This window comes from Bombina bombina, chromosome 1, assembly GCF_027579735.1.
Source record: "Bombina bombina isolate aBomBom1 chromosome 1, aBomBom1.pri, whole genome shotgun sequence".
Classification (NCBI taxonomy): Eukaryota; Metazoa; Chordata; class Amphibia; order Anura; family Bombinatoridae; genus Bombina; species Bombina bombina.
In genome coordinates this window covers 1203797071-1203807344 of record NC_069499.1, presented here as the reverse complement: position 1 = coordinate 1203807344, position 10274 = coordinate 1203797071, and positions in this window count along the sequence as shown.

Sequence of the window (10274 nt, the reverse complement as noted above, 5' to 3'; positions counted from 1 at the left end):
AAACAGAATTTATGCTTACCTGATAAATTACTTTCTCTTACGGTGTATTCAGTCCACGGCCCGCCCTGACATTTTATGTCTGGTTCAAATTTAATTTAAAATAACTACAGTCACCACTGCACCCTATGGTTCTCCTTTTTCTCCTAACCGTCGGTCGAATGACTGGGGGGGCGGAGCCTGAGGGGAGCTATATGGACAGCTTTGCTGTGTGCTCTCTTTGCCACTTCCTGTAGGGATTGAGAATATCCCACAAGTAAGGATGAATCCGTGGACTGAATACACCGTAAGAGAAAGTAATTTATCAGGTAAGCATAAATTCTGTTTTTTTATGATTTGTGGGCTCAGACCTAACTTGGGACCTAGTACCCCTTGGCAACTTCACTCCAAGAACATTTAAGACTCTGAGTGAAACAGGGATGATGATTACACCATATTTGTAGAAATACCTCAGTGTTGAAAGCCGTCCCAGCGCTTCTCCAGCCCGTCCCAAGCCTCTTCTTACGTCAGCAATGACTATTCCAGCATCCTCCAATCACGGATTACCCCCCTAAAGCAACGCCGTGATTGGAGGAAGGCTGGAATAGTCATTTCTGATGTGGGAAGAGGCTTGTGAAGGGCGGGGGAAGCGACATCAGCGATCCGGCTTTCAAGCCGAAGAGGTAAGTATTTCTACAAATATTGTGCAATGTAAAGTTTCATCAATGAAAGTGCCCCTGTTTTTAATAGTATTTTTAAAAACCGGGCACTGCTTGATGAAACTTTTCATTTACTTTAAGATCGACATATTTGATTGTAAGTCAAAAAATTATTACCCCTAAAGGTGTCTGTAATTCGGTAAAGGACTATGTTGGCCCATTTTTGTTGAAGAATATGATCCTGTTCCTCATTTAAAATTACTAGGGGAGTCACCTTTTAAAACAGATTGAATAATAGGATATTTTTTTATTTTTTAAATAATTTTTTTTATTGAAGTTAAAGCATATATTATTACAACAAGGACTCGCCCTAAGGCCAAGGTTATACCAAAAAGAGTAATACACTGTCTATACAAAGGCATTATTGAGAAAGCAATATGAACATACAGCAAAAGAAAGTACATTTCAATTCTGGTTATGAAGATAGACATTATCTTAGGCGAGATGAAATAGAACTTCATTTTATATTATATTATCAACATATGAACTCCACATTCTAATAATATTTTATCTAAGACCAAAATAACAGCTTGTGGAGGGTTAATAGAAGTATCAGCCACTCTTGGGCCTAGATAGATAGGGGGGAGGGGGATATTCAGCGGGTAAGCACCGCTATACGCATAGGGAAAGGAGTGGGGGGGGGGACGGAGCCATATAGAAATATAAGTAATATATGATACTTAGTGTGGACTCGTGAGTGCCTAGTCTCAGAGACCGTATGTCTAGTAACTGGGTTACGAGAGATCCAAATGAGATATGCCTTGGGAAGCTAGGCAATTTAGTAGTAGGTAGTGAGATAAGGTAACATCTTAACATAAAATGGCTGCTATCTACATTAGTACATAGGCCAGTACAATCAAGATATTAGGACCAGAGTGAATATTTTAACCTATGCCAGAATGGTAAAGTGTATCAAAAAAAAAAAAAATAGACATAACTGACGGGATTATTACTCTGGCTGTTGTATCTCCCTTGTTAAAGGGACAAGGGGACTTTTGCAAACTGTATGTTAGGGGGGTAATCTAGGGTAGGAGTAAGCGTTAAATACTTGGAGTATATATTATGATAGGTGGAGGTAGGACCTCAACTGTAAGATCTACAACACTGCTACACTAACATAGGCACATACAATTATGCTTTTGGAAATACCCTTCCCTCTAAGCAAGCATAGTGTGTAGGAATTTTTTTTTTTCTTTTTTTTTTTTTTTGTAGATAAAGTATACATGCTTCCCCGCCGACTGAGGAGAGGCAGATTAGGTAGATTTTTAAGTAGAACGTCACCTTAGCATATGTGAAATCAACTGTAACTTTAGCAGTGTTAGTTCTGTATGGCAAGAACCAGATATAGCAATTTGTCGTATAGAAACAGACAGAGGAGCATAATTAGTTAAGTAAAAAGGGACTTAATAAAATCTCATTAGACTATACCAACTTGTCCCTGTGTCTTGTCTGTACTTTTTTTTTTTAAAACTGGCCTCAGCTAAGTCATAGTACTACAGACCTCACCTGTAAAGCTTATGTAAAAGGGGGGGCATGAATAACTAACTAGATGAGATAGGCTTACAGATGCGTGAGGAGTTCTTACTCTCATTATACATATCTGGATCGCTAATCCTTATTGATAATGATTAAATAAGGAGGCACCTAACAATAATTGACTCAAACAGACCTATTAACTATATAGTGTAAAGGCATATCATCAGGCATAATACAGTAATAACACAGGTTAAGCATAATGGGACTAATATAAACATCTGTCCCCTGTTAGATCACTAAGCTAAGTATTTATTATTAGGGCGAACATATGGTTAGTTAGGTGACTCTGTTTACCCTAATGTAGCTCTATTTTACTCTCCTAGTAGGTATGATTTTCTAGGACTCCACAGTCAGTATCCAATACCAACTCAGGTAATGAGAGGCAGAAGTGCTAGCCCCAGAAGACCTGCAAATAATCTTATGAGGAAAAGAAGTAACTGCAAATTAGTAGGCATACATACTGACTTTTTTCTAATAAACTGCAAAGGGTTATAGCCTTTAGAATCATTAGGGTGATGGAGGTAAAAAGACAAAGCATAAAAGCATACATTTAAATTGTCATAATTTAGTTCCCAGAATGTCAGCCGTCTTCTGAGTCTCAGGAAAGTCCTGAAAGTGGTACACTTATATAGCTACCGAGAGCAAGGGTTAATGTTCCAGACTGTGCATGGTGTATTTCTGTTTAGTAGGCCTTCATCATGAATCTTAAAAGAACCAGTCATATGGCCGGTGGAAGGAATGCTTGGGGGCAAAAAGTAAGCATGGAAGGAGAAAATACACGTATACATAAGTTCATCACTGTAAGTCAGATATTTCTCTCGTATCAGGTAGTTCTCTAGCTGCCGAATTTATCCGGCCAACTGATCTGGCACAACTATGTAGGATATTACATTTAACTTGCCAGCTAGTGCAGTCCGTAATTAGCCGACTCCATCTCTATCTGCCCTTCTGCAGGGGTGTCTCAGGGGTAGGAACCTCCAACATCGTAGGTGAGGGGAATAGAGTCGCCTGCAGCATGATCCTGTAAGCGATCGATCTGGGCTCCCTATCACAGCAGTTAATGCACAGGAAAGGAGCTCTATGATCAGCCGGGTCCGTTCCGGAGAGGTCGCAATGTGCTGTGTAGATGCCGCCTGCAGATAATTCACATTTTTTACCTCATAGGCTAGAGCGCGCCTCCCGACAGTCCCAACTGCCATGTCTCCTAAGAAAGTATGGCGGGGTTCAAATATCTCTTCGCGCTCAATCGCTCTCTGCCATTCTCCGACATCTGTATCAGGCAATGGCCGCTGAGCTCCATTAGGCGAACCTCTCTCATGGACTATTTTCTCTACAGCGTGTGTCTCTCTCTCATACTGTGTCCCATGCGACTTGGTTTCAGTAGTCTCGGGGAGAACTTCTTGCGTAGTTGGGACCTGTAGCAAGGTATCCTCTCTTTCCGCCATCTTGCCTTCTTCCTTTATCGGAGCGTATGTCGCTCTAATTGTGAGCCTAAGGTCAGCATACTGAGTCTGCATCTGCTCTGCAAATTCTAAGAGTAGAGCCCGTATTTCATTCATAGTTAGAGAGTACGTGGCTTAAATCACAATTGAAGTGAGAACAGGTCAGCTTCAGTGTAGACTGGGCCGTATGAGTAGTCTGTAAAAGCGTATAGTCTTAATTTTCAATTTTAGAGCATTCTTTAGTTGCTGGATAATCCTAGTCGTTCTGCATCCCCAGATATCATTTTCTTTTATTGTAAATATGCATAAATATGCATTTAACTTAGCCAAGAGTTGGGAGCTCAGGAGAAACACGTCTGGCTCCCTCGGCTGTTGGCTCCGCCCCCGGATATTTATTTTTTAAGTAATCTCATATCACCGTATGGGAAATGGCAATGAATCTCTGCCATATTGATGGTCTGTCTTTTTTTTTTTTTTTTGGGTACCAAAGCAATGTATATAGTGGAAATAACATATCCGATTCAATTTTGACCCATTCGATATTATCGGATTGGTTATACCATAACTATGTTTGCAGCATAATACGCGAGCAGGTCCGGCAGTCCCATCCCGACCTTTTTTACTATGGCAAATGAGTTTGTTTATTGACTGAGTTTGTTTGACTCTAGCTTTCTTTCTTTTCCAAATGAATATTAGCTCTCTTTGGATTTTCAGCTGGATTGTTGTGCTTTCCAGAGCCCTAGTGGGTAATCTAACAGCCATAACTGCATTCAGGCGTCGCAGGGACTGTTCTCTAGCCTTCATCTGAGGGGCTACAGGTATACCTGCAGTATCCTCTGCAGTCCAATATTATATATATATATATATATATATATATATATATATATATATATATATATATATATATATATATATATATATACGCACGCACACGACTGGGTACACTTAAGCCACTGTTAACTCCACAGCCCTGAACACTTAACCCCTGAACAGCCTGGGTGACAGGCCTGCAGGGAAGCATTATAAACACACAACACAGAAAACCTGGCACTCGCCAGCATATACTCAGTAATGTTTAAACGCAAAACTGGGGGAAGTCAGTTGCATTAAGGGCCAAAGGATCAAGCCCAGGACTTTCCCCAGTTTTTTGCTTTTAAACATTACTTAGTATCTACTGGCGAGTGCCAGGTTTTCTGTGTGTTGTTTGTTTGTAATGCTTCCCTGCGGACCTTTCACCCAGGCTGTTCAGGGGTTAACTTCCTGGGTTGCTGGGAACTTTGCAGCTCTCTGTCAGTTTTCAGGGCTGTGGAGTTAACAGTGGCTTAGGACAGCCCTTCTTAAAGTTTTTCCACTCGCGACCCCATTTTGCGCAATACATTTTTATGTGACCCTGGGTATATAAAACAGGTGTACAAATCAAACACTTACTGATAATAAATCATAAAGAAATTTATTTTAAAACAATTCTTTGGTATACATATATTTTTAACATTTCTTAAAGAAGAAAGCAAATTTGCATACTAATGAGATGGATGTGCTTGTTTGTTTTTACATAAAGAATTAAATCTTGACTGAATATTTGATACTGCAGGACTTTACTTTTGCTTAAAGGGATTTTATGAATTTAAATGCATTTTATTGTTTTAAATTTTCAAAAGGTTTTAGACAGATTAAGAGGTTGTGCAATTCTTTTTATCTGATAAAAAAAAAAAAAAGTGTAGCCATTTTTATGGGAACTGGCATATAATTGTGACAGCTGTAAGATAGTCACTATAAATGTATAGCTGTCCCAACTGAAAATAATAAATATAACTTATTTGGCAAATGTAATTTTAGGAGGTATAACTACTGCGGCTGATACATTCAACATTTTTGTACAACTGTCAGAATCTAATAGCTGGTATTGCAGGATCTCAATGACAGGATTTTAGTTATTGACCAGCACAAAAAATTATCGACACAGGCAATCGGGAAATAAAGGTTCTCCCAAAAAAACTCTAATGGTTAACTAGTGAATTATGAATGGAACCTGATTGCACAAAAAAATGCTTAAAGGGACACTGTACCCAAAAAAATTCTTTCGTGATGCAGATTGAGCATGCAATTTTAAGCAACTTTCTAATTTACTCCTATTATCAATTTTTCTTCGTTCTCTTGCTATCATTATTTGAAAAAGAAGGCATCTAAGCTTTTTTTTTGGTTTCAGTACTCTGGACAGCAATTTTTTATTGGTGGATGAATTGATCCACCAATCAGCAAGGACAACCCAGGTTGTTCACCAAAAATGGGCCGGCATCTAAACTTACATTATTGCATTTCAAATAGATACCAAGAGAATGAAGAAAATTTGATAATAGGAGTAAATTAGAAAGTTGCTTAAAATTTCATGCTCAATCTGAATCACGAAAGAAAATGTTTGGGTACAGTGTCCCTTTAAGGTGGTTAAATTAGTGGCAAGAAAGTGCTAAGAGTCTAAATTTGAATCAATGGCAATGCAATATCTAATAGGTAGGTTGAAGTTTCAATTTAATCCCACGTTTAAAATCATATAAAAAACATAACATTTAATCTAAAACATTCCAACAAAAAACAGTTAAATAGTTGATGCAATTCAAAATAAAAAACTGAAAATGCAGGGTATGACCAAATAGTGGAGTCCCAATCCGATAGTCACGCTGAGACTATAGTCCCACACAGACTACAATCTGATCTGTTTGGAGGGGAGAGAAATCTCCTGAGTGCTGTATGAAAGCAAAGAAACAAAAAGCAAATCCGTACTCACACATAGGAAAGTAATGTCCAGCTCACAGGGATCCTATGAAGTCTTCATATCTCCTGACAATTGTTTCGGTTGTGAAGCACTCCAAACTGTTTGTAATTCAGCTCACATTTGGCGTGACAACAGCCGATTTCAGGCCGGTGTCTAAGGTTCGGCTTTGTAACAGATAACAAGCGGACCTCAAGACAAGTTTGCCAGCGAGCTTGTGACAAAACTATTTTGGGACTTTATACCCCGTAACAGATTGCAGACGCAATTGTCAGGAGATATGAAGACTTCATAGGATCCCTGTGAGCTGGACATTACTTTCCTATGTGTGAGTACGGATTTGATTTTTGTTTCTTTGCTTTTTGTTTCCATCCTTTGATACAGCACTAAGGAGATTTCTCTCCCCCCCAACAGATCAGATTGTAGTCTGTGTGGGACTATAGTCTCAGCGCGACTATCGGATTGGGACGCCACTATTTGGCCAGACGGTCATATTTGCAGATCTACCTTTTTTGATCTATGTGGTTGTAACATTGTATCAAGTACCCTACATTTTCATTTTTTTTTATTTTTTTTTTATTTTGAATTGCATCAACTGTTTTTTGTTGGAATGTTTTTTAGATAAAATGTTTTTATGTTTTTATAGGATTTTAAACGTGGGATTAAATTGAATCTTCAGCCTACCTATTATTAAATTATTGCATAGCCATTGATTCAAATTAAGACACTTAGCACTTTCTTGCCCCTAATTTAACCACCTTAAGCCTTTTTTTGTGCAATCAGGTTCCATTCATAATTGACTAGGATCTCAATGACAGCCCTGGGGGGAGCCAGCCAGCCTATGAGATAGAGTGTGGGAGGGAAGGAAACTTACCTTTGTCGGGGAGCTGGACTTCGCGGATACTGCAGACTGAAGTTCGCTTCTGATGCGAAGAAGGTGCAGGTGCACAACAGCACTTAGGATTAGGAGGATGATGCTGTCCGGACTGCACCCAGGCAGTCTCTAAGCTTTGAGCCTCTGACAGCAGCTGCCACTCTCTCAGCACAGTCTGTCATACTGACAGAGTGAGTACAGGCGCTTGTCTGCTCTTCCTCCCAATTTATATCTTTAGCGCTCTTGCTGGCGCAACACTTAGAATTAAAAAAATAAATAAATTAAAATGTAGAAGGTGCTCCCCACTGCTCCCGCGACCCCCACATTAGGGTTCTGCGACCCCATATGGGGTCGCGACCCACAGTTTAAGAAGGGCTGGCTTAGGATGTGTACCCAGTTCAGTCTGTGAGTGCGGTCCATTCCTGTGTTTTGTATTTACATAGGGGAGATTACAAAAGCCTGTATCACCCTGGGAGGTTCTCAGTTGGTTTGTTTGAAAGTATGCATTTTGTGGGTGATGCTTTAGGGTCTCAGAACGGGGGAGGACCTTGACGTGGTAAAGGGCTTTATTCTTTGGCGCCAAATATAACTTACTTCCCCCATTATATATATATATATATATATATATATATATATATATATATATATATATATATATATATATATATATATATATATATATATATATATATATATATATATATATATATATATATATATATATACACACATACATATATACACATACATACAGGTAGCCCTCAGTTTACGCCGGGGTTAGGTTCCAGAAGGAATGGTTGTAAATTGAAACCCAGTTTATAATGTAAGTCAATGGGAAGTGAGGGAGTTAGGTTCCAAACCCCTCTCAAAATTGTCATAAGTAACACCTAATACATTATTTTTATAGCTTTGAAATGAAGACTTTAAATGCTAAACAGCATTATAAACCTAATAAAATAATCACACAACACAGAATATATAATTAAACTAAGTTAAATGAACAAAATTTGTTTGCTAAACAGCATTATAAACCTAATAAAATAATCACACAACACAGACTTCACTTGCATTTTTCTGCAAACAGTTCTTTCTATGCATTCAAATCTGGACTGATTATAGACAGGAAGATCTTGTTCCTTTGAAATCTGCTCTATAGCTCAGGTCTGGTTAAACTGATTAATTTCAGCTTGCTTGGCTTTGCTGCTACACAAGCGGAGAGCTCCACCTACTGGCTATTTTAATAAATGCACTGCTTCTCAATGCTTTTCAATAGCAGTCACATGACTGGAAAAAAAGGTTGCTATTCTGAAACGGTGTAAATTGAACCGTTGTAAAACGAGGGCCACCTGTGTGTGTGTATATATATATATATGTATATATATATTGTACAAAAGGTCCAGCACTCGCTATACTAAATCCAAGCTGGGGTACATCCCACATGTGTTCCTTGCAAAGACATTGCTTTTTGATGTACATTGCGATGTTTGTTTACAGCAATATTAATATTCTTATAGGATTGTTCTGCACAACAGTAATAAGATGTTTTTAAAATTTAAAGAGACAGTAACATTTTTTCTGTGTTCATCCTTTGTGACGTAGGATGGTACAAAAACACGCAAAAATGAGTTACTTTATGATTTAAAGAGACAGTAACATTTTGTTCTGTGTACATTATAATAAATTAATTTCAGCTGTTTATTTGTTCATCCCTTTTGACTGAGGATGAAAAACGCACACAAGAATAATTTATTTTCAGATTTAAGGGCACAGTATCGTTTCCTATGTGAAAAGATTTATTAAAATGTATTCAAATTTATTTTCTCTCTTTGAATCTACTCCCTCTACGGAGATTGCTGTTTGGGAGTCTATTAACAATGGCCACAAATTTCTCCTACAGTTTCCGTCGAAATTTTATGGCCCACATGCAGTGCCCTGCGTTCCTTCACACTCCTCTCGGGGTTAGGATGCATTCTATATTTTTCCACGAGGTGAAAGCATTGCTAGAGGAATTGCTATTTTAAATGGTTCCTCTGTTACTGAGAATCTCAGTTTCAGATGGAATGGTACCCTAGGCATTCCCTATATTTACAAGACTGTTTCGGCCTGTCTTGATTTGTTAATGAACTACACAATGAGTTATTTTTCTATATTTTGTGCGTAGTGGAGGATTTTAAACTCACATTTTATCTCCCCCTAATTTAAAATGTTGTTGTATTCTGCCCGGAATCAACTTCACCCAGCAGTGATTCAAACCTTCTCCCAGCTGATGAGTAGCAACAACTACGAAACAGTCTGTCCTGGGATGGTTATGAATCACTGCACTAACCCTAGCTAAGTTTATAAGCTGTGTGAACAGCGATACTTTGGCGTAAAGGGAATCTGCTGAAAAGCAGACTGAAGTAAAAAGGTGTGTCATTGTGTACTTAATTTGCATATCTTACCCAGAATCATTTGCTGCATTGGAAACAATGTAATTCAGAGGTTTTCTGTGGGAAAACAAGCCTCTCTCTCTCTCTCTCTCTCTCTCTATATATATATATATATCTATATATCTATATATCTATATATCTATATATCTATATATCTATATATCTATATATCTATATATCTATATATCTATATATCTATATATCTATATATCTATATATCTATATATCTATATATCTATATATCTATATATCTATATATATATATAGAGAGAGAGAGAAATTTATATAGATATGTATGTATTTATATATGCATATAATATGTTCAGTAAATAAGCACTCACTGGTCTTCAGCTGTCCAGGTATAGTGAATATTTTATTTTGTGACGTTTCGGGACAAAACACAGATATATATATATATATATATAGACAGATATATATATACATACATACACACAGATATATACATACACACAGATATATACACACATACATACATACGCACATATATATATATATATATATATATATATC